At 37.4% G+C, this 23,976-nt stretch overlaps 1 long non-coding RNA gene and 2 pseudogenes across 4 annotated transcripts in view; all 3 read left to right on the top strand.

The window, feature by feature from the left end:
* The first annotated feature begins 1,113 nt into the window (after positions 1-1,113).
* On the top strand, positions 1,114-1,835 carry LOC132015069 (large ribosomal subunit protein uL30-like; annotated as a pseudogene).
* A 707-nt stretch (positions 1,836-2,542) lies between these two features.
* On the top strand, positions 2,543-3,518 carry LOC132016311 (thymidylate synthase-like; annotated as a pseudogene).
* A 7,453-nt stretch (positions 3,519-10,971) lies between these two features.
* LOC132015068 (uncharacterized) overlaps positions 10,972-23,976 on the top strand; it is a 49,266-nt gene continuing 36,261 nt past the window's right edge. For all 4 annotated transcript variants that reach the window (XR_009403536.1, XR_009403535.1, XR_009403534.1 and 1 more), the window contains exons 1-3: positions 10,972-11,271; positions 16,366-16,436; positions 18,243-18,369. This is a non-coding gene — a long non-coding RNA (uncharacterized LOC132015068). The remainder of the gene's footprint in view (positions 11,272-16,365; positions 16,437-18,242; positions 18,370-23,976) is intronic.

Below are 23,976 nucleotides of genomic sequence, written 5' to 3'. Positions count from 1 at the left end.
TAGAGTTAAAATTTTTTCCTCTCCAATGCATGCTCACATGTGCACACAAACACATGTACCCACAACATGTCTAGATCAAGAACAAAGAACTAGGAAGGTAGAGTTAAAATTTTTTCCTCTCCAATGCATGCTCACATGTGCACACAAACACATGTACCCACAACAGGTCTAGATCGAGGACATTCTGAGGAGCTATGCAAACTGGTAGTCAACAAGATATGTTAGTAAATGTCGTAGGCTCTAAGACACTGGAGTGATCCTCTGGGCCAATGAGCAGAGGCTAAGAAAGCACCTTCAATTCAGTCTTCAACTTGGCTGCATTCCACTGCAGACATACTGATTCCTATCCCCCAATTCTCTACACCTCCAGCTAAAACTGTAGTGTTGTTCTTAGGTCCTTGGAACCCTGTTTGGTGACTAATCTGGTGAACTAATTTATGCTTTGTGGTTAACAGTGCTTCAACATATTACTTCTCCTAAACAACACATTTTTGTGTCCATAAGACTCTTCATGCCCTACCTCCTGTGAACCAGTGAGAAGAAGCTTATTTAACTTCATATAAACCATATAGTGTTTTGTCTATTGATTTCAAAATATCTAAAAGTTTTGAAATTTTGTCATAATGTCAACAACAGAAAGGAGTGATTGCTTACCCACAGTGAAATGGGGCAGTGAGGAGGAGCTATAAAGTAGTAGATGCACATGAGGATGGGTCTTGCCACTAGCAGTTCATCATGTGGACTAGCTTAATACTTACCCTCTTTAGTTGTTATCCACACCCTTATTTCATAGTTAAGAAGGCCAAGACTCCTAGGAATCAAGTGACTTGCTGAAGATCACAAGATGCTAATCCTAAATTACTACTGCATTGTAACAATTGACTTTATAATTTCGTGGCATAAAACAATCATGTTATTGTATGGAGTTGGTATTTGAGAAAGGTTCAGTTGGGCCATTGTCTCTTAGGGTCCTTTATAAGGCTGTGGTTAGATAGCAGCTAAATTGAAACACTTAAGAGCTAGAGCAGCTAAAAGCTGGTCTCCCTTTTTCTCTCAAGATACACTGATATCAGGGTATCTGTTTATAGCTCTTTTCTGGTTGGAACCATAGAGATTATGGAAGAGAAGAGAAAGAAGATTCCTGCTTTGCCAGAAACCTTTAAGGAGAAGCAAAGGAATTTCACAAAGTTGCAGATAAAGCATCAAGAGAAAGAAGTTTGCCCAAAAGATGCTTCAAAAGGAGGACGCTTACTGATGAAAAAGCTAAGCATTGTCACAAGGAAGGTGTACAGAACTGAGATTCAAATGGTTAGGATAGCAAGAAAAGCTGGCAACTTCTATGTACCTATGGAACCCAGACTGGATTGGTCATCAGAATAAGGTATCAATGGTGTCAGCCCAAGTGTTTCAAAGGTATTACAGCTTCTTCGGCTTTGCCAAAAATTCCATAGCACTTTGTTAAGCTCAATAAGGCTTCAGTTAACATGCTAAGGATTATGGTATATATAGCATGGGGGGTACCCAAACCTGAAACCAGTGAATAAATTGATCTATAAGGGTGGTTATGGCAAAATCAACTAGAAGCAAACTACCTGAAAGACAACACACTGATCGCTTGATCTCTTGGTAAATATGGCAGCATCTGCAGGGAGGTGGCTCTGATTCAGGTCTATACTGTTGGAAAACATTTCAAAGAGGCAAACAACTTCTGAGGACCCTTCAAATTATCTTTTCCAAGATGGGGAAGGAAGATGACGACCTCCCATTTTGTGCAAGGTGGAAATGCTGGCAAGGTAGAAGTTCAGATCAATAGGCTTATCAGAAGGATGAACTAAGGTATTTACCATGATTATTTTTGTCATCTGGTCAGTTAAGAGACTAATAGATTATTTCTGTCATCTGGTCAGTTAACTTGACTACTTTCAAGTTTATCTACCCACCTAACCCACTTACCTACTTATCTAGAGAGAGAGAGAGAGAGAGCCTCATAACTTCTCCATGTGAGCTAGTTTGGGCTTCCTCATAGCATGGCAGCCTCAGCACACTTGGACTGGTTTACACAGTGACTTGGATTTTCAACACAAGTGTCTTGCAAGCAAGGGGAGCTACATAACCTGTTCTGACCTAGCTTTTGAGTCACACAGTGTATTTCTATCACATTCTTGGTTTCAGGAAAGTCACAATCTACCCATTTTCAACTAAAGGATAATTCAATTACACCTCCTGATGTGAGAATGGGAAGGTTCTAGAAGGTCACGTGGGATGACAGACACTGTGTGGTCATTCTTGAAAATTATCTGACATAGGTAGTTATGTGACCAATCAGAATTCCCAGTGTGGGCTGTTTTGTGTCAAACTCTGCTCATCCCGCCACACTATATACCATTATCAAAGCTCCACATGTGTGTTCATGCAGTAATTGTCCAAGGAAGCAGATTTCTCAGAAAAGAGTAAATGAGGGGAAAAGAAGTGCACAGAAGGGTCAAACCACCTTGCCCACCAGCCCTCACTGCACGCCTTGGTTTGGGGGGACCCCACATCCATGCCTCCTCCCCCGGCTCCAAGCTGCAATGCCTGTCCCCACCCGCCACATAGAGGTGTGGAATGGAGCCCTTGGCCTCCACCCCATGGGAAGCTGCAGTACCTGGGGCAGATCCAGCACATCCTTCACTGAAGGTTCCAGAAGGATGAGAGCACTGGCACCAGCATGCTGGGGTGTTTGGCATGCAGTTGCACTACAGCCTGAGAGATGAATTTCCTTTGCTGATAACAACACATATATTCTGAAAGAGTGTTTTGGAGGAGTTACAGTGTTTTATCAAGGGCTTTACAAATGCTAAGGAACTGTCTCCTAAGGGAGTGAAAATCTGGGAAGTCAATGCCTCCTAAGACTTCTTGGACAACCTGGGATTTTCCAATAGAGAAAAGGGGATTTAGGTTCAATTTATGGTTCTCAGTGGAGAAGGCATTTTGGGGCAGAATACAAAGATGAGGATTCAGATTATTCAAGTTAAGGAGTACACTAACTGCAAAAGATGCTTCGCACAGTTGAAATCAAACTCAAGGACAGAAGAATTATCTTGTGTGGTTGGAATCCCAAAGCACTTCCTTTTATGGCCCTATCTCCCTGCCATACCTTTCCCAGATCTCCATGGTGAGCGGTGAGCTGTCCTGCCAGCTGTACTGGAGGGAAGGAGACATGGTTTTGGCTGTGTCCTTCAACTTGGCCCTCCACACCTGGCCCACTATATGATCACACACATCAAAGGCCTGAAAGCAGGTGACTTCATACATATTTTGAAGATACACATATTTGCCTGAATTATGTTGAACCTCTAAAAGTGCAGCTTCAGTGAGAACCAGCACCTTTCCTAAAGCTCAAAATCCTTCAAAAAGGTGAGACCATCCATGACTTCAAGGCTGAAGACTTTCTTCACAGTATTCACCCAACTATTAAAATGAAAATGGATATCTCAAGTGCCTTTAAAGGAGGTGTTCCAAGGAGATGCAGTCTTTAAGGGTTGGACAGAATGCCCAGGGCAAGTTCATTTGCCCTAAAGGAAGAAGGGATTAGGTAAAAATTCTATTGGTGACCAGCAGTCATTGTTCATTAAATTTTAAGGATGTTTCTTCTGGCAAACATAACCTTGAGTTCTCTTAGTAACAAAAGGTCCTGAGTTTGGCTAGCTTACCAAGGACATGTGAAAATGCTGAGATTGGGAATAAAGTCAGAGAATGAAAGTTTATATACTCTTAAAAACATATGCATGCATTTCAATCCCATATTTTTATGAAGGCCAGTGAATTTCTAGAATTATATATAAACTACACCCCTAAATTTGGGCAAGCTGATTAACACCAGTTATACTAACATACAGTTGTATTTATAAAATAAACATTTAAAGTTATGTTTGCTTTATATATTGCTATAATAAGGGAATGTTCTAGAAAAAAAAAGTCTAAATGATTCACAAGGGTTAGTTATTAGAATTAAATTTTAATTGCTCTTCCCTAAAGAACTGGTAAAAACTTGATCTAATATGAAAAAGATAATTTTTCTTTTTGTTTCTTTTGTGGATTTCTCTGCTGTGTGTCTTCAGCTGTCTTACCTAAAGCTATACTGTGATGGGATCTCATTTTCCTCAAATTGATGATTTCACTGTTGCAAGAAAATGCTTAGTTTTTCCAATGCATGTGTTCAAGATTCACCTTCAGTTCTGAAAAGAAGGTATGTCTTCCCTGGACAACACTTTGCAAAATCCCTACTAATAGCATTTATTAATGGAGAATTTAACCCTTCTCTATTTGTTTGTACATCCAATTTGGTTCCCTATGTCTGTATCTATGACCTGGTTCAACACTTGTTCTTCTTCTTTGCAAAGGGGAGGTTTTATAGTATGTGCCTTTATTGGGTAAAGTAACCTCCTGTTGGGAACTTAACTGAACAAGAACCCTACTTAGCAAAAACTAAGACGTCATGTCACCTCCTATTAATACTGCTCACACCCTGCCAACATGCACACATCATGCACTATAGCTAAATGGCAGTTTAATAACTTCTTACCTAAAGATATGCAGAAGGCATGTACCCCATCTAAGAACATTTAGAATACCAAGTGAGGTACTGGAAGAAAAACTTAGATATAGGAGCAAGGCCCAAGAATGGGTCTTTATTTAGCACATCTTATGATCCAGGCATGGCTCTAAGTCCATTCCATATATTAACTAACTTAAATCTCACAACAGCCCTTTGAGGCAGGTTCTATTTTTGTCCTTATTTTGTATGTGAGTAAACTGAGGCACACAGAGGGCAAGTGAATTCCCAGACTCCCACAGCTACTAAGTGACAGAACCTGGCTTACACAATACACAGCCCTCACCACAACACATACTCTCCCCAGTCTCCATCACCTAGTCACTCCATGCCTCCCATCCCCCTCCACTCCAGCAACCCTCAGTTTGTTTTGTGAGATTAAGAGTCTCTTACAGTTTGTCTCCCTCTCTGGTTTCTTCTTGTTTCATTTTTTCCTCTTTTCCTTTACAACCCTCTGCCTTGTTTCTCAAATTCCACATATCAGTGAGATCATATGATAATTGTCTTTCTCTGACTGACTTATTTTGCTTAGCATAATACCTTCTAGTTCCATCCAAGTCATTTCACATGGTAGGACAGGTTTTGATGGCTGCATAATATTCCATTGTGTATAAATACCACATCTTCTTTATCCATTCATCTGTCGGTGTCACACAATTAAGTGCTACTTAAATTATATGGTAACACAATTGATTATTATCATTGTAGAGAGTGGACAGTGATGAAACGAATCATAGTCTGTTTCCAGAGACCAGTCATGTTTTAAGACAAAACTAGCTTGCCAAAGAGAAGATGTTCTTATTCCAAGATCATGCTTGCTGGATTTATATATACACACACACGTATATGTATACATGTGTATATATATATATATATATATATGTGTGTATGTGTGTGTGTGTGTGCACATTTTTTTTTAGTTCAATCCCTGGTGCAATGTAAAGGCTCAATAAATATCCACCACTTTTGTAATATTAAAAAAAAAAAAAGAGTGAAAGAGTCTAAGATAGGTCAGTTACCAGAATAGAGACACTGCTAGGTAAGAAGAGGGGCCACAGTTCACAAAATGACATTGGAGTTCAAAGGTCACCCCAGTCTCACTCACAGTGAGTAGAACCCAATGCCTTTACCACTGGAACATCACAGAAAGGGAAAAGAGATAAAGACTGTGAGATTAGGTACTTAGAACAAAATGAGCCTGGGTCAGTTCATTTCTGTGGGCCATGTTTATCATCTAAAAAAAAAAAAATGGGTAGAAATAACTATAATTGTTAGAGTATAGAAAGCAATTTTTCAGGACTACTTTGGCAATAACTGGAACATAATCGGCATTTCTTTCTTATTTCTCCTTTACTTCTCCTCTGTCTTCTCTGAGGATGGATCTAAGAAATGGGCTACAATTGAGCCTGTGGTTGGGGATTAACAGGCTCGGGTATAAGACATTGGGCAGGCAGAAGGGGGGCTGACATATTCAGCTAATCCAGAAGGGTAGATGGGGGATGACAGCAGCTTAAAGTGGCAGGTAAACTGGTAGACATTTTTTAACAGATCTGACTGCAAAATTATATAAAGACATGTGTAAAGATGATCATTGTGGCATTGGTTTTAATACAGTACTTACAAACTGGAAACATTACATGTCTTAATAAGGATGCTGGTTAAAAAATTATAATGTATCCAATTGATGGAATAATATGTATCATTTAAAAAGAAGAAGGTCAAGCTGTATGTCCTAATTGAAATATCTCTAAGATATGTTGTTAAATGAACAAGCAAACCGCCAACAGAATGTGGTTTGACTGAATCTGAGTGTTTGTGTGTATTGTGTGTTTATGTAAGAATATCTATGATGGGGTATATGCATGGATAATTACCAGGTAATGCAGTTGGGTTTTGTGGAATGGAGTAGATATGAAGGATGTACAGAGAGGAAGTTTTTTACTTAAACTCCTTCAATCTATTACTTGATTTAAAAAAATTAAGCAGGTATTTATTTTGCAATAAAAATAAAATAAATTTTAAATGTTCCTTAAAACTACTTAGCAGAGAGAGGGGGAACAATAAAAAATAGCCCCATGATAGCAAGTGATGGTTAAGAAATTAAAATTCCTATGGAGCATTTTCTGCTCACTTGCAGCAGAGGGTCTCTAGGATATGTTCATGCTGAACACAGGCAGGATATAGGATAATGAAAATCATGTAGTGACCTGAAGGAACCCACTGGTAGGCTGTTTAAAGAAAATGTCTAGAGGTTTGCTCATACTCATTTTATTGGTTCAATCCTGGTTGCTCATTAGAATCACCTGGGAAGTTTTAAAAATCTACCAAAACTTACTGGCAGAGATGCTGATTTAATTGTTCTAGGGAAGGACCAAGGGTATGTTTTAAAACAACCCCAGGCAATTTTTGTAGCCAGGGTAGAAAACCACTCTTCAACACTGCTTATTACTATCAGGATAACCAACATGCAATTCTTGACCATCTACTGCCCACCAGGTTCTGTGCTAGGCATGAACTATACAAATATTAAGTGATTAAAAAACATTTGGGAATGGACTAAGGAACTGAATGGACATTTTTCCAAGGAAGACATACAGATGGCCAACAGATACATGAAAAGATGTTCTTCATCACTAATGATCAGAAAAGTGCTGATCAAACTACAATGAGCTTTCCCCAGACATCTGTTAGAATGGCTAGTTCAAAAAGGTAAGAGATTACGACCGAGTATTTGACAAGATATGGAGAAAAGAGATCCCTTGTGTACTGTTGGTTGGGATTGGTGCAGCCTCTACAGAAAACAATTTGGAGGTTTCTTTAAGAAGGAAGGAAGGAAGGAAAGAAAAGAAAGAAAGAAAGAAACAGAACTACCGTATGATTCAGCAGTTCCACTTTTAGGTATATATCCAAAGGAAATGAAATTACTATCTCAAATCTGCACTCTCATGTTTATTTCCAGCATTATTCATAACAGCCAATATACAAAAACAACCTAAGTGTCTATTGATGGAAGAACAAAGAAAGAAAATATGGTATAAATATATAACTAAATATTTTCAGCCACGATAGAGAAGGAAATCCTGCTATTTGCAACAACATAGATAGACCTTGACAGTATTATGCTAAGCGAAGTAAGTCAGACAAAGACAAATACAGTGTGATCTCACTTACATATGGAACTTAAAAATCTTAATTCATAGAAGCAGAGCGTGGTTAACCAGGGCCTGATGGGTGGGGAAAATGGAGAGATATTGGTCAAAGAATATAAATGTTCAATTATAAGATGAATAGGCCCTGGGGATCTAACGTACAGCATGATGATTACAGTTAACAGATTTGTATTGCATACTTAAAAGTTGCTAAGAGAGTAAACCTTAAATGCTTTCACCACACAGGCGCATAAAATGATAATTACATAACATAACTGAAGGTGTTAACTAATGCTATGGTGGTAATCATTTTGTCATATATGTGTGTTAAATCAACATGTTGTATACCTTAAACTTACATAATGTTATATGTCAATCATATCTCAATAAAGCTAGATAAAAATCAATCAATCATTCAATCAATCAATTGAAGGACACCCCCCTTACCACCACCAAATATTTAACTGACAAGGATATTTGGATTTGTTACATCTTTTTTTTTTAATTAATTAATTTATTTTTTTAATTTTTTTTATAAACATGTATTTTTATCCCCAGGGGTACATCTTAATGTTTCTGTAACTGTGCAATTTGTGGATGACAAATAGAAAATAATTTTAAAATAAGGAATGGCATATAAAATAATGTGTTCTATTTTTAATAGTAGGTAACTGAATAAAGTAGGTTCAGAGATATGTGTACCAATTTAAAAGAAAACTACCTTGTATACGATAATAAGTATCCCAAGAACTTGCCTAGTACATGAGCCATTTTACTCCAAGTGCAGTCCATGCGCCAGCAACATTATCACTATCGTTGAGAGCTTGTTTGAAATGCAGAAGCTCCAGCTTTAAGCAAACCTACTAAATCAGAATCACCATCAAACAAAATCTCCAGGTGGTTCACAGGCACATTTAAGTTGAGAAGCATTGTGTTAGTTCTTTGAAGATTTTAAAAAATTTTAGAGCTCCTTGACCAAATCATATTTTACTGACATTAACTACAGATTTTGCTATCCTGAAATTGAATGGTTTGCTTTATGGAGAATCAGAAATGGTATACATCCCAACCACTTCTAAAACAACAATGACATTAATAGGTTGACTTTTTTTTTAAGCAGCTACTACATCTTGGGCACAATAGATGCTTTATAAATACGGTTTTCATAAATACTCTAAAGAGGTAGGTATTATTTTTCCCCATTTATTGATGGATCAGTTGAGATTCAGAAAGATTAAAGTCTCACAGCTGATAAATGGTCAAACTAAAATTTAAATTTAAATCTGATTTAAAAACTCAGTTGTCTCACTATACTCCACTGGCTTTTCAATGTTGATCATAATTGTGATGCCATAGCAGAGTATTTACTAGACTTCCCCAAAATTATGAAAAGTTACTTCTAAATTATTTCAAAAAATTATTTAAGTGATCTCTAATTAGTTAAAGTTATAGACATTGCAGGACTATACAATAAAAAAGGGAGTAGGTTAGATCATAACCCACAAATTGGCCAGTTATATATTATATTTTATTTCACACACACACATGCACAATATTACTTTGCATAGTAACTTGATCTATCAGTGTACTCAGAAACCTCGCAGTGAAAATATTCAGGACCCGAAATGCAGCCAAGAGGAACATTTTGTTCAAATTGCAATTAAACATTAATAAAAATAGATTTCTATAAAAACAAGGATGGAGCTTTTCAATACAGAAAATGTGCAAATGTATATAGACTAGCTTCTAAGTGGATCTTATCTTTCCTGAAAAAATGCCAAAGTAGAAAATCTGTCTGAGATGAAAAAGGTCTTGTCATCATCTATCATAAGAAGATGACATTCAATCCATTTCCTTACTTTGAAGACTGATTAAACTTCAGATGGAATTCAGTTAATAAATGCATATTAGCACAATACATCCCCAAGGCTATCTCTCATAGTAACAAAGCTTCTCCCCACTAATCTGTGTTAGTCCCTACCTTGGACTTAGGACTTGAACAACTTTTGTGGCAAACAGGTGTTGTTCTAGCCAGGAAAATTCAGTCTTTTCTTATTGCTACTAAAAAAAAGCAATAGAAGGAAGAGGACTCATTGGCTGTAGAAGTTATCTATTTTCAGCATGGTTGGACCTATCTGGATATACATATGTATATGTCCAGTCATGCTAAACATATTCAAAACAGGGAACTGTACACCAAGGTGATATGAAGAATTTAATTCAACATGAGCCCTTTAAAGCCTCTCTTACACTCTGCTTCTGTGGTTCATGGTGAATGTTGAAGAACTGATTGAATATGGCATTGTGCTCAACTAGTCACCACATCTTTTAAGTTCTGTGTGTGGCTGAGAGGGCAAATTAATTAAAAACTGAATAAGAAAAAATGTAAAAATAATAAATAGATCTATATGACAAGGGAGATTTTTTTTTTAAAGGCCAAATGTGTGACAATTCCCAGTGACTAGTAAGTGTATAAGATGTCAAAATTTCATCCAATATTAATAATCCCATACAAACAAACATGGTAACTTAAAATTTCAAACATCTGAGAAACACCTGATTTTCTGTTTTAGAAAAGAGGGTGAAATTAATGAATAACTGATGTGGGTATTCAAGGGAAATAAAATTAAAAACAAATCTCCGAACTGAGAAAATCTCTCCATGATGTAGAGAAAGCAAACAGTTTTATTACTGAATATGCATTAAACCAGAAAGTGATACCCATCACAAACAATCCTCCAAGTGACTATAGTGATGAAAAGGAATCTCACCCTTTTGTATAAAGTCAAGCAGATACAACCCATTGTATGCGTGTTCTCAGGATAATCAAGAGTTCTTGAGTGAGAGGACATGAGGGCACCATTTGTCCCACAGAGTACATCCTAACTTTACCTACTAATTTGAGTAACCATCTGTGTTAGTGTAGTGAGTACGAACCTTTAATAAATAAAGTCTAATAAATAAATGAATAAATAAATAAATAATATGTAGTAAGTGCAAACCCCTACTAAATGAAAAACAGGAACAAATTGCAAACTAACCACATAGCAAGTAAGCCTAGACCATATGCGTGTAGTGATAACAAACTAGCCTCATAGCAAATACCACATAGCAAGTAAGCCATATGCGTGTAGTGATAAGATTAGCGCGGAGTAACAAGTTGCAAATATTTTTAATTTGTGCGAAATATCGAAGACCAAAACATGTTTGCGACGTGTGTATGTTTTTGGTGTGTAAGCATAAGAAAAATAAGTGATGTAATATGTTTATGAAGGAGACTTAGCACAGTATATAAAGAGGCATCGGGTTGGACTGAGGTGAAGCGAGTTCCCTGTCGGGAGGACATCATCGCCCGTGTTACCCACGCCCCGACAGTTTCGTTGCCGACCACTGGCTGGTTCTCAGTCTCAACTTCTGCGGTGGCCTCTCTGTCTAGATTGTGAGGTGACGTCTCCTTCTCCGTGACAACGTCAGCGGACCGTGACTGGGCCACGATAGTGGTGCGGACCTTGTCCCAATAAAGATCAAGTGAGTTACATCATACCCATCTCTATCTCTTCTTTACATGTTGCGACCTCCTGGTGGGACGCAGGGGTTTTGCTCGCGACAGATAGTTTATTGGCTTTATCCAGAAGAACAAACTCATACATTCATGACAGGAGGTAGTTTTGCAACTAGAAGTAAGGCAACAACCAAAGTGAGGCTCCTACAGTCTCCCCTAGAAGTGGGAGATAGGGATGTTATCTCCCTTGGTGTTTACATTTCAAAGAGATGGCACCAAGGTCTTTTGACTTTGTTCTGTCTTAAAGCCAAGAAAAGACCTAGTTTTCAAAAAGATTTATATACATGTCAAAAGATTTATATACATTTCAAAAAGAGAAAGTATGTATGATGACAGATTTTCTAAAACATTTTTAAAGTTTTTATTTCAATTCCAGTTAGTTAGCATACAGTGTTGTATTTATTTCAAGTGTACAATAGAGTGATTCAACAATTCAGTACATTACTCAGTGCTCATTCCACACACCCTTCCCCTTCCCCTCTGGTAATCATTTGTTCTCTATAGCTAGGAGTCTGTTTTATGATTTGCCTCTCTCTTTTACTTTCCCTTTGTTCATTTGTTTCTTAAATTCCACATAAGTGAAGTCATATGGTATTTGTCTTTCTCTGACTTCTTTCATTTAACATTATACTCTCTAGATCCATCCATGTTGTTGCAAATGGTAAGATTTCATTCTTCTTATGGCTGAATAATATTCCGTTATATATCTAGATAGGGAGATAGATAGATCCATACCACTTCTTTATCCATTTATCAATCCATGGACACTTTGGATACTTCCATAATTTGGCCATTGTAAATAATGCTCCTCTAAACATTGAGGTGCACATATCCCTTTGAATTAATATTTTTGTATTCTTTGCATAATTATGCAACTACTGGATCATAAGGTAGTTCTGTTTTAACTTTTTGAGGAAAGTCCATACTGTCTTCCACAGTGACTACACTAGTTTGCATACCCATCAACAGTGCACCTGTGTTCCTTTTGTTCCCTATCTTCATCAACACCTGTCATTTCTTGTGTCATTGTTAGCCACTCTGACAGGTGTGAAGTGATAGCTCACTATAGTTTTTATTTCCGTGATGATCAGTGATGATGAACTATCTTCTCACGTGTCTGTTGGCCATCTGGATGTCTTCTTTGGAGAAATGTCTGTTCATGTCTTCTGCCCATTTTTTTTAAATTGGATTATTTTCATTTTGGGTGTTGATTTTTATAAGTTCTTCATATATTTTGAACATTAGGACTTTATCAGGTAGGTCATTAGCAAATATCTTCTCATTCAGTAATTAATTCTCATTCAGCCCATTAATTTTGTTGACTGTTTCCTTTGCTGTGAAGAAGTTTTTATTTTGATATATTCCCAAATAATTTATTTTTGCTTTTCTTTCCCTTGCCTTAGGAGACATATTTAGAAAAAAACTTGCTATGGCTGATGTCACAGAGGATATTGCCTTTGTTCTTTTCTAGGATTTTTGTGGTATCAGGTCTTGGATTTGGTCTGTAGTCTATTTTGGACTTAATATTGTGTATGGTAGAAGAAAGCAGTCCGATTTCTTTTTTTGCATGTTGCTGTCCAGTATTCTCAACATCATTTGTTGAAGATGCTGTTCTTTTCCCGTTGAATATTCTTTCCTGCTTTGTTGAGGATTAATCAGCCATATACTTATGGGTTCATTTCTGGGTTTTCTATTCTGTTCCACTGATCTATATGCTTATTTTCAGTACCATACTGTTTTGATCACTACAGATATGCAACATAGCTTGAAGTGTGAAATTGTGATGCCTCCAGCTTTGCTTTTCTTTTTCAAGACTGCTTGGACTATTCAGAGTCTTTTGTGGTTCCATACAGATATATGAATTGTTTCTTCTAGTTCTGTGAAAAATGCTGTTGGTATTTTGATAGAGATTGCATTCAACATAGATCGCTTTGTATAGTATAACCTTTTTAACAATATTTGTTCTTCCAATCCACAAGCATTGAATGTCTCTCCATTTCTTTGTGTCATCTTCAATTTCTTTCATCAGTGTGTTATAGTTTTTAGAGTACAGGTCTTTTACTTTTTTGATAGGTTTTCCCCTAGGCTTCTTATTATTTTTGCCAAAGTTATAAATGGGATTGTTTTCCCAATTTTTCCTTCTGCTGTTTCACTGTTGATGTATAGAAATGCAACAGATTTGTGTATATTGAAGTTATACCCTACAACTTTACTAAAGTCATTCAATTATTATAGTTTTTTGGTGGATTCCTTCAGGTTTTCTATATATAGTACAATGTCATCTGCAGAGTAGAAGTTTTATTTCTTCCTTACAGATCTGGATGCCTTTTATTTTTGTGTCTGATTGCTGTGGCTAGGATTTTCAGTACTACATCAAATACAAGTTGTGAAAGTGGACATCTTGTCTTGCTCCTGACCTTAGAGGAAAGTTCTCAGTTTTTCCCCATTAAGGATGATATTAGTTGTGGGTGTTTTATATGTGGCCTTTATTATGTTGAAGCATGTTCCCTCTAAACTTACCTTGTTGGAGATTTTGGTCATGAATTGGTGTTGTACTTTGTCAAATGCTTTTTCTGCACCTATTGAAATGATCATATAGCTCTTATCCTTCCTCTTACTGATGTGATGTATCACACTGATTGACTTGTAAACACTGAACCATCCTTGTATCCCAGGGACAAATCCCACTTGATTGTGGTGAGAGATTTTTAAAAAAACATATTGTTGAAGTTGGTTTGCAGTATTTTACTGCAGATTTTTGCATCTATGTCCATTAAGGATAATGGTCTATAGTTCTCATTCTTAGTGGTGTCTTTATCCAGTTTGGGTATCAGAATAATGCTGGCCTCACAGAATGAATTTGGTAGTATTCCTACATTTTCTGTTTTTTAAAATGGTTTGAGAAGAATTAGTTATTAACTCGTCTTTAAATGTTTGGTAGAAATCACTTGTGAAGCCGTCGGGTCCTGGACTTTTGTTTGTTGGGAGTTTTTGATTACTGATTTAATTTCTTTGCTGGTTATCATTCTGTTCAAATTTTCTATATTCCTGTTTCAGTTTTGGTAGGGTATATATTTCTAGGAATTTACCCCTTTCTTCTTGGTGGTCCAATTTGTTGGCATATAGTTTTTCATAATATTTTTTTTTCATAATATTCTCTTATAATTGTTCGTATTTCTGGGGTGTTGGTTGTTACTTCTCCTCTCTCATTTGTGATTTTATTTGGGTCTTTCCCCTTTTTTACAAGTTTTCTGAAGTATTTCTAAAGTAAATACTCTGAGAAAATGAGGAGGTCTCGTCCCTTGTTTTCATCTAAAAGAATAAAGCCTCTTGCTTTTAATTTGTGTTTGTCCTTATAGGTAGCATAACAATACACATAAAGTCCACTTTTCCCACCCACCCAAAGGAACAGTAAGGACACCTGATGAAGAGATGAACAATCTCTGTGAGGCCATAGCAAATCTCTGGCTTTGTAAGTTGGATCAAATCACTTAGATTTTCTGGTCCTTAATTTTCTATACATAAAGTGAGGAGGATATTAATTCCTACCTCATAGCCCTGCCACAGAGATTAGATTAAATATAAAACATTGAATGCACATGAAGTGCTTCATAAACCACAAGGCCCTATACCGGTAAGCAGTTTCCGTTTATGTGTGCCCCCAGCAAGTCTAGGTCCGTGTCCTTGCCAAACCCTCTGGTTATTTCCTGTTATACAAAATCCCACTACCAGAGACTTATTTTTTATCCCCTGAAAATGCAGATGCTCTCAGACAACTAACACATTAGTATCACGTTCAAGTCAATGAGAGTGTGTTTACCCTCTATAAGCTCCAGAGAGCAGGCTATGTGGAGTTCAAAGCCACAGTGGGCTGCTGGGTCTTTTAGCTGGAGAGAGGAATGGGGAGTTGTGTCAAAAATATCACAAGGACTGTAGTCCTTCCCCAAAGAGCCTAAAGAAAAATGATTGGGAGTTAAAAACTTCCATCACTCTGGCAGATTATTTCCTCTTCTGAGGGGAAGACCCAGGAATACATATTTCAAAACATTCCCACTGTTCAAATTATCTCTATCCAAATTATAAAGTTTTCTATTTCCATTGTTTCTGAATCCTGAAATTAGAGTTCATTAAGAGTGGTGTAATTATAATATCATGTATGAAAGGGAACCAAAAGATTCTCCAATGCTCAGGAAAGGATGTTGTTGTTGTTTTATTTGGCTTGAGAAGAACATACATAGTTTTCACAGATGTGTGGCTTTAATAAGAGTCTGTTTCTCCGAAAAGCTAAGAAATTACTCTGGGCACCACAGTATGACTTTCCTTTTAAAAACCCTGAATACATCCCATAAAAGTAAAGCATTAGTGTAGAGCTGAGTAGTTCAAAGAAGAAGGTAAATTTAGAGCAAGGTGGTTCTGGCATAGGGCTCTATTCTAAAACACACCAGGAGGTTTGCCAACATGTGGAAAACTTGTCAAATGGAAACAGAGGGAAGTACTCAACGACATAGAAATCCAATTTCTATATGTTCTATTAGATAAGGGGCTATGGGAATCAAGTTTTACAAATATAACTTATTGCATCATTCTATCTAACATGGAGCATACTACATGCACACATGTGCTCACACATACTAATACCCAAGGTAGAAAAGAGAAAAGTGTAAATAGTCCTGATTGGTAACCACTACAAAGAGATACATGTGGTTGAACTTTAAAATAACAAGCCAACAATAGCTGACATTTATAGATGTCTAAAGATCAGGCACTATTCCATGGGCTTTACATATATTAATTCATTTCATCCTTACAGCAATCCTCTAAAGTGAGCACTATTATAACTCTATTTTAAGGAGAAGGAAGTGAAACAGAAAGGTCAAGTACTTTCCTGAGTTTGCACAGCCAGTTAGGGTAGAGTTGAGACTCTGACTCAGGCAGTCTGGCTGCAGAGTCCAGGGTTCTTTAGCACAACAATGCATTTCTTCTCAGAAATCTTACAAACAGAACTTTCTGTGCAAATTTAGTACTTATGTTCTAATTCACATCTTCGTTTTCTGTTCTAGGTGGTTCAGAGCATAAGCCTCTTCTGTTCCACACACAGCCTGTTCACTTGGTAAAAATATACATCTAATCAGTAAGTTGCTTTATCTGCATAGTAGAATATAAGATAATTTCATTTTTTTAGTTACCAAACTAAAGTTATTAATTTACTCTAATATAGTTTTTGTAATTTCAGTGTTTTTTTTTTAAGATTTTATTTATTCACTTGACAGAGAGAGATCACAAGTAAGCAGAGAGGCAGGCAGAGAGAGAAGAAGGGAAGCAGGCTCCCTGCTGAGCAGAGAGCCCCATGTGGGACTTGATCCCAGGACCCTGAGATCACGACCCGAGCCGAAGGCAGCGGCTTAACCCACTGAGCCACCCAGGAGCCCCTGTAATTTCATTTTTATGTGCTTTTGATACTGCCAAAATATCACCAAACTTCTTTAAATAAATTGACTAAATTAACAATTTAGGCTAAAGGCAACTATTTATCTTTTATCAAATTAGCTCATTCCTAAATGATGCTAAGGACAAGCAATAATTAAAATTGTAGTGATTTCAGCATCATTAATGTGCTTATTTTAAACTTTTTATATTAAATAATATCACTGAGTAAACATGTATTTTACAATTTATTCCACTTTGACTTTCAATCCCCTATTCTATTCCTGGGTCAATATAATACTGGCTCAAATTTAAAGGGGAAAAACGAGGCTCCTGGGTGGCTCAGTCAGCTAAGTGTCTGCCTTTAGCTCAGGTCATGATCCTGGGGTCCTGTCTGAGCCCTGAATGAGGCTCTCTACTTGGCGGGGAGTCTGCTTCTCCCTTTCCCCTGCCCTGCCCATGCTCTCTCTTGCTGTCCCCCCACCCTTTTAAATAAGTAAATGAAATCTTTTTAAAAAATTTAAAAAAAAAAAGGAGAAAAAACATTCACTCTTCTGAATGGAAATATAAAAATCTCCATTCTTTTTTTTTTTATAAGTAGGTTCCATGCTGGTCTTGAACCCAAGTCCTTAAGATCAAGACCTGAGCCGAGATCAAGAGTCAGACACTTGGACTATGTCACCCAGGTGCCCCTGTAAATCTCCATTTTGTAATATTCAACTTTCATTCATGGTTAAAAATAATAAGTAAGTCAGGAATATAAGGCATTATCTTTAGTCAGATAAGAAGCATTTACTGTTGTTCTGAAGGTCCAAGGCAATGAACAGGAAAAGAAAAAATAATGAGAGAAATAATCCTGGGAAAGAAAAAGACAAAAATCATCACCTTCAAATAATATGATTTTCTTCCTATACAGTCCAAGACTAGCAATTTCCTTATTTTTCATCATTGTCTTGGTAGTGTTGTTTCTAATTTCTTAGAGGTTTCCTCAATTTTATCTTCCATCATTGTTTTAATTTCCAGGAGCTTTTCTTCTTCTCTAATGTTTCCCCTTTTGCCCTTGCCCTGCTTCTTTTTAAAAACTCAATCTCCTCTCATATCTTTGTCAATATTAGAACAGTTGGAGTTTTTCTAATATTTTTTTATGTTCCTTGGAGTTTTCTATTTCCTATGAATTTCCCTCTGCCTTGCCCTTCCCACTTTGCTCTGGGCCTGTGTTTTTCATTCTAAAGACTCTCCTCAAATGCCTGGTGATCTTGATGGATCCGTTCATATTTAAAAACCACAATGGAAAGCTCTTGGGTAGGGGCAGAGTTTGTAGATTTCTGCACTTTACTGCAGGCCAACCAAACAAGAAATTCACCAATTTTCTGGGTCACCCACAAGTCACTGAAGATCTTTCTCTTGGGCTCATATCTTTCTCACATCTTCTATTTAAGTATTAATTTGACTTGTAGAGATACTAATGCAAAGCAGGAAAGAAAATATAATGCATTCTTCATTCAATATGCAGATCTTCACTCAGTGATCTCTTTTCTGGATGTGCTCCCAACCCCGTCTTCAGCTGTGCCCAGTTGCCCTGAGACCATATCCTGCCTGGTTCAACTTCTCTATAGAGTAGAAGAATCTGGCTACACAAGGTGAGAGACTTTTATATACTTTCATCTCCCCAAATTTTCTTGACATCTCTTATTTATTATTTTATCCTTTCCATTTTAATCATATCCTGGTTTAAGAAAGGAGTGGATACAAATCCCTTTGTCACTCTGCCATGTTTAACCAGCAATCCATGCTTGAGTATTAGTTCAAGGGGCCAATTTCCAGCTTTATCCTATAGCAATTCCTCCATATGAATGGGTTACGAGTTTTGGATACCAGAAGCTCAAACCCACGTTATTGTGAGGTAACCAAGAATGAAAGATGTAGCACATAAAAGTGTTAAATTCTGAGACATCACTGCAGCCATTGCAGAAACTCTAGCAAAGTTATCAACAGGAGCAATAATAAGCTTGCTCTCGGAAATAGGCCAAAAGAGGGAATTTCAAGGCCAGGTGTTCTTGAATCTCTGCACCTCAATTAAAGCTCTTTAATTTACCCTTATTTCACTAAATTATAGATTCTTGCCCTAAAGATTAGAAACCAGACAGCATCATCCTACAGAGAAGGATGAGAAATCCAAAATTTTCTCTAAACCTATTATAATAACAGGTTGGTTTGATGACACCCAAAGCCCTATGCTTAGTTTATGTGTTTTGGATAGAGGTAAAAATCTTAAAACTTTAAGGATTCTTAAATAGAGGCCCAGAGATTACCCTAATTCTAGTCAATCACAACTAGATGAAAGGGACTGCTTTAACTATGAGAGAACACAGAGGAGAAAGTAGTTGGGGTTACCAACTTTGTGGGGTAGCACAAAGCTTACAAGTCAATCACAGAAAATCAAAAACACTCCCTGTAGTCATTTTCACCTTCCTTGAAGGTGCTATTGGAATTGATACATGGTCATTAGCTTCCACCATAGAAAAAGTGGCTGGGACCAAGACGATTATTCCTAGATCTCTAGAAGTAAAGTAAGGAGGATTCAGATAATATATAGTTGCACTAAATCAATATTTGTTGGCAGTACATCTAAAATCAAGCTTCCCAGGAGATGAAATTCAGACGGCATAAAAAAGACTAACTGCTACCGAGAAAACCCTTCAAAGTTCTGTACATAATTCAATATGATATTTTAAAACAAAACAGAAGTCACTGCAGGGTTCCTTAAATATCAAATACTCCAGAGTAAATAAGAAAGAATTCAAATTATAAAGCCTGAAGCAAATAGGATTTTACAGTAATCATCTATTTTCACAGGAGTGAATAAGACACTCCTGAAGCTCCTCCTATGGGGAGTTAGGAAAGAAAAAGGAACTGTCCTTTAGTCAGCAAGACAGGACAGAGTAAAACATACCATCAGCAACAGAAAACACCCACAATTGACAGAAACATAAAGCTTACACAAATAAACATTAATCAACACTACATGTTAATCCTATGTGTGAGAAGTGTTGAGGAAGATGACGAGGGCTTCTGTATGATGAAATGTGTGCCTTTGGGCCCCCACTTTTAAGATCTGAAAATGAGAGCTTTCCTTGTCTTGTATCCCCCTTCGACTATCAGGTGGTCAACCTACACATAATTCCTCAAGATTAATTCAATCTCAACTGTGGCATATTGGACTCTTGAGTTACTTTTCTCTTTTTCCTGTTCCTGACAGTAAGCTGAGGCTTATCTAGCATTCAGACTGCTACATGATTGCTCCATAGGCCCCTGAAAGTCCTGGAAGAATCTCTGGTTATTACGAACATTGTTGTCTTAGCTGTATGGGTAATAGCAGCAGCCACACAGACCAATTTTAAATGGAATATTGGCAGGATATATAGAGATTATCCTGTCAAAAGTCAACAAAGATACACTGATGTTATTTACCTGTGGAGGAAGGCCATGTTTTTATCTCATTCATTTTCAACTTAATGTAACCTGGAAAAACCTAATGTGGTGCTTAATAAATAAGATGGGAAGTAGGACTTTCATTAGAAAACAAAACAGAAAGATAGAAAGTAGGATATATTAAAAAAAACTCTCTGAAATTCTGTTGCAGAAACATTGTAGCCAATGCCTACTATTCTTTTAGATCCACTTGGTGATATTGCTATCATTTTTCTGATTTATTTTCATATAGTAACAGACATAAATCTGACTTTCATAACAGTTCGTCTTGCTAATAAATGGAACATCTCTCTTCTTTCTCTTTCTTGCACTCTAAGAGGAGGGGAGTTTCTTCCCAAATTTTATGATAATGATAGCTTAAATGAGGTTCTCCCTTAAGCAGACCCTGAGCCAACAATTTGGCTACAAGTGATTTATTCAGGACATGCTATTCAAAGAAAGAGTGAGAAAGACAGTGAGGAAGAGGATTGGAAAGGGGAACAAGTCAAGCAAAGGTTATGTTACAGGGAGGAAGTCCTAGGCCTGGCCTGATCCTGAGGGTAGATCATAAGCAGAAATTACACCTCCCTATTTCTTAGTCTGGAAATAGACAGGTGAGCTTATGTACTCCATCACCCAGTTGTTGGTTGCTGGTGCCCAGAAGGATGGGGAGGGACACCTCTAGGTTCCTTCACCTCTCTGTTCTAAATACATGAGCAATCCTGTAAAGGTACAGGACTGGATTGTTAGCAGGGTCAAATTGGACAGCTGGGGGATCAATCCAAAGACCTCTAGGCAGAGAACTTTGCATCTTCTGGAAAGGGTATTCATGCCATATTATTTTAACCTGGAACAGAAAGTTTCTCTTCTTCTTACGTTACTATATGATCTATATCCTATTCACAATGTCCTTTTGAGGACCCCTACTTTTGAGCTCTGCCACTTGACAGTCTCTAAACTCTAAGTCTTTCTCTCACACTGCATCATCTCTGATTCTGCAACAAAAAGGATTTTTATCATCAGCCTGTATCAAAGGACACCAGCCAAGGCATTCCCTAATCTGAGGGTGAGGGGCCAGTTGGGCCACCTGTGAATGAAAGCTCTTTAGATGCTTTACTTGAAGTAGTACTGAGAGGGAAGAAGATGACTGGAGACATGTGCATGCTCTTCAAATTAGCCTTAGGGCCAGAAGCACCTAACCTGTGTACTGCTGGGCTTGGAGAGAATCCAGATAGCTTCACAAAGCTCTCAGAGAGACTTCTTTGCCCGACTCCCAGAGTGCTAGCTTAGGGCCCATGTGGGTTCAGGCTTGGCAGGGAAGATAGGACAGAAGGAAGAGAAAGTCTTCCTCCGTAATTACCAAGAACCATAATTCCATCAGGAATGGAAAAGATCCAAGGATGCTGGCCTCTGGGGCACAGTTTGATATTTAATGTCCATATTTCATTCTTTGTTTTTTAAAATGAGTCAAATTATAAGAACCAAATTATATATTTACTTCACTTCAGCTAAGTAGAAAAGTCTTCCCACCCTGCTTTTATTTCCCTTATAAAAATCTTTTAAGAAAAGGTAATGATTATTGTTCTATTATGTGTTTACAAAATCTAGGAAAAACTTACAAATGAAGATAACACTTAAGAATAATGAATTATTTATTAGATCTTTGCTTGAACTCTGAAATCTGATCAAAGAAAAACTTCTGATACTTACTCTATTAATTATGAATGGCAAAACTTCATGCTTTCTGCTAAGAGTATTAAATGTCACAAATCAGCCCAATTTCCCCTTAATCCTTTTCCTCTACCTGGTGATGGGTAGGGAAACTCTCCTTACTCCGAGTTTAGCTCATGCACCTCACAACACTGGTTAAGGTGATGCTCACCTCACCTAGTAAAGGGCTGGCCCAAATTCTTCCCAGCCTTGAGACCAATTGAAATGCACCTCTTTGAAGAACACATCCCAAGTTTTTCCCATTGAAATTAATCTTTCCCTCCAATGATTCTTTGGCATCTCTATGATCTCACCTTTGTACTCTAATCTGTGTAGTTAGCTGTTTTCCCAACTATCACAATAGATTTTAAATTCCTGTTCATTTTGGCATTTCCGTTGCACCCAGAGAAAGGATTTACATACAGATCTTAACAGATGTTAAGTTGAATTTGCTTATTGAAAAGAATATTTGGGAGGCACCTGGGTAATCAGGCAGTTGAGCATCCAACTCTTCATCTCAGCTCAGGTCTTGATCACAGGGTCATGAGTTCAAGCTCCACATTGGGGTCCATGCTGGAGCCTACTTAAAAAATAATAATAGGGGCACCTGGTTGGCAGGTGGGTTAAGCCTATGCCTTCGGCTCAGGTCCTGGTCTTGGGGTCCTGGGATCAAGCCAGTATTGGGCTCTCTGCTCAGTGGGGAGCCTGCTTTCCCCTCTCTCTGCCTGCCTCTCTGCCTATTTGTGATCTCTCTCTCTCTGTCAAATAGATAAATAAAATCTTTAAAAATAATAGTAATAAATAGATATAAATAAATAAATATTTTGAGTCCATACAATGTGCTGGGAAAATGTGTATAAAAAGATGAAAACAACAGGTTTTGAGCTTCTGGTCAAGGTTTAAAGATGACCATTTGAAAAAAATTGCAACAGGTTTTACTATGCTATACTCAACTACGAAAAAACTACAAAAAGAATTGAGTACAAAGTGCCATGGAGTATCACAACTTCTTATAAGAAGGGTAGAAGGTATACTCTTCATTAAATATAAGGAAGATGAGGTTGATGGTCATCACATGGTACCATGGTGGGTCAGGACTTGAAGAGTGCTTATCAGGCTCCTAGACCAACGCTCTTTCTACTCATGGTGGGAGTTCGACCTTAGGCAAGGAATGGAAGGCTTCCCCTTGGATGAGAGTACACAACATGGCCCAAGACTCAGTTTGCCCAGCATGTGTATAGGAAAACAAGAACCCAGTTTCTGGATGTAGTCAAGCTTAACCTTCAATGTGGCCAGAGTAACCAGTCCTAAAAGATCCCGTGAAACAAATTCATGGATGTGAGATCCACTAATATTGATTGCTATGAGTTCCTTTTAACGTGATTCTCTTTTTTTAAAAGGGCAAATACTTGTATTTTTTTAATATAATAAACTAATTTGTACTCAGGTTTTCTAAGATGGTGTTTTTGTTCTAGTGGAAGAACCATGATATTGATGAAAATCCTAGGTTGTGGGGCGCCTGGGTGGCTCAGTGGGTTAAGCCTCTGCCTTCAGCTCAGATCATGATCCCAGGGTTCTGGGATCGAGCCCTGCATCAGGCTCTCTGCTCAGCGGAGAGCCTGCTTCCTCCTCTCTCTCTGCCTGTCTCTCTGCCTACTTGTGATCTGTCTGTCAAATAAATAAATAAAATTAAAAAAAAGAAAAGAAAAAGAAAATCCTATGTAGTTTGTTTCAAGATTTATGTGAGCAATTAAAAGCCCTGAGAGAATAACAAAATACAGGTCCTAAATATGTTAAGGGAACATAAGGGAACAAAGATTCCAAATATTGGAATATTTGGGAAAGCAGAAATATATGGGTAACTTTTAGGACTTCACAGTGAAGAAGAGCAAAGTAAATTATATTAGAAGTAGAAAAATTACACAAAACTAAGACTCTTCTTCTAAACATCGGGATGGAGAAAAGTGAGTAGGGGGAGAAAAATAACTACATAGGAAAAGACGAGTTTGTTCACCATCACTGAGTAGTTTTCCATGAATTCACCTTCAGTAAATGAAGTCGGACTG

This window comes from Mustela nigripes, chromosome 4 (genome assembly GCF_022355385.1).
Source record: "Mustela nigripes isolate SB6536 chromosome 4, MUSNIG.SB6536, whole genome shotgun sequence".
Classification (NCBI taxonomy): domain Eukaryota; kingdom Metazoa; phylum Chordata; class Mammalia; order Carnivora; family Mustelidae; genus Mustela; species Mustela nigripes.
The sequence above is the reverse complement of the archived record's forward strand: the minus strand, read 5'-3'. Positions and strand labels throughout refer to the sequence as shown.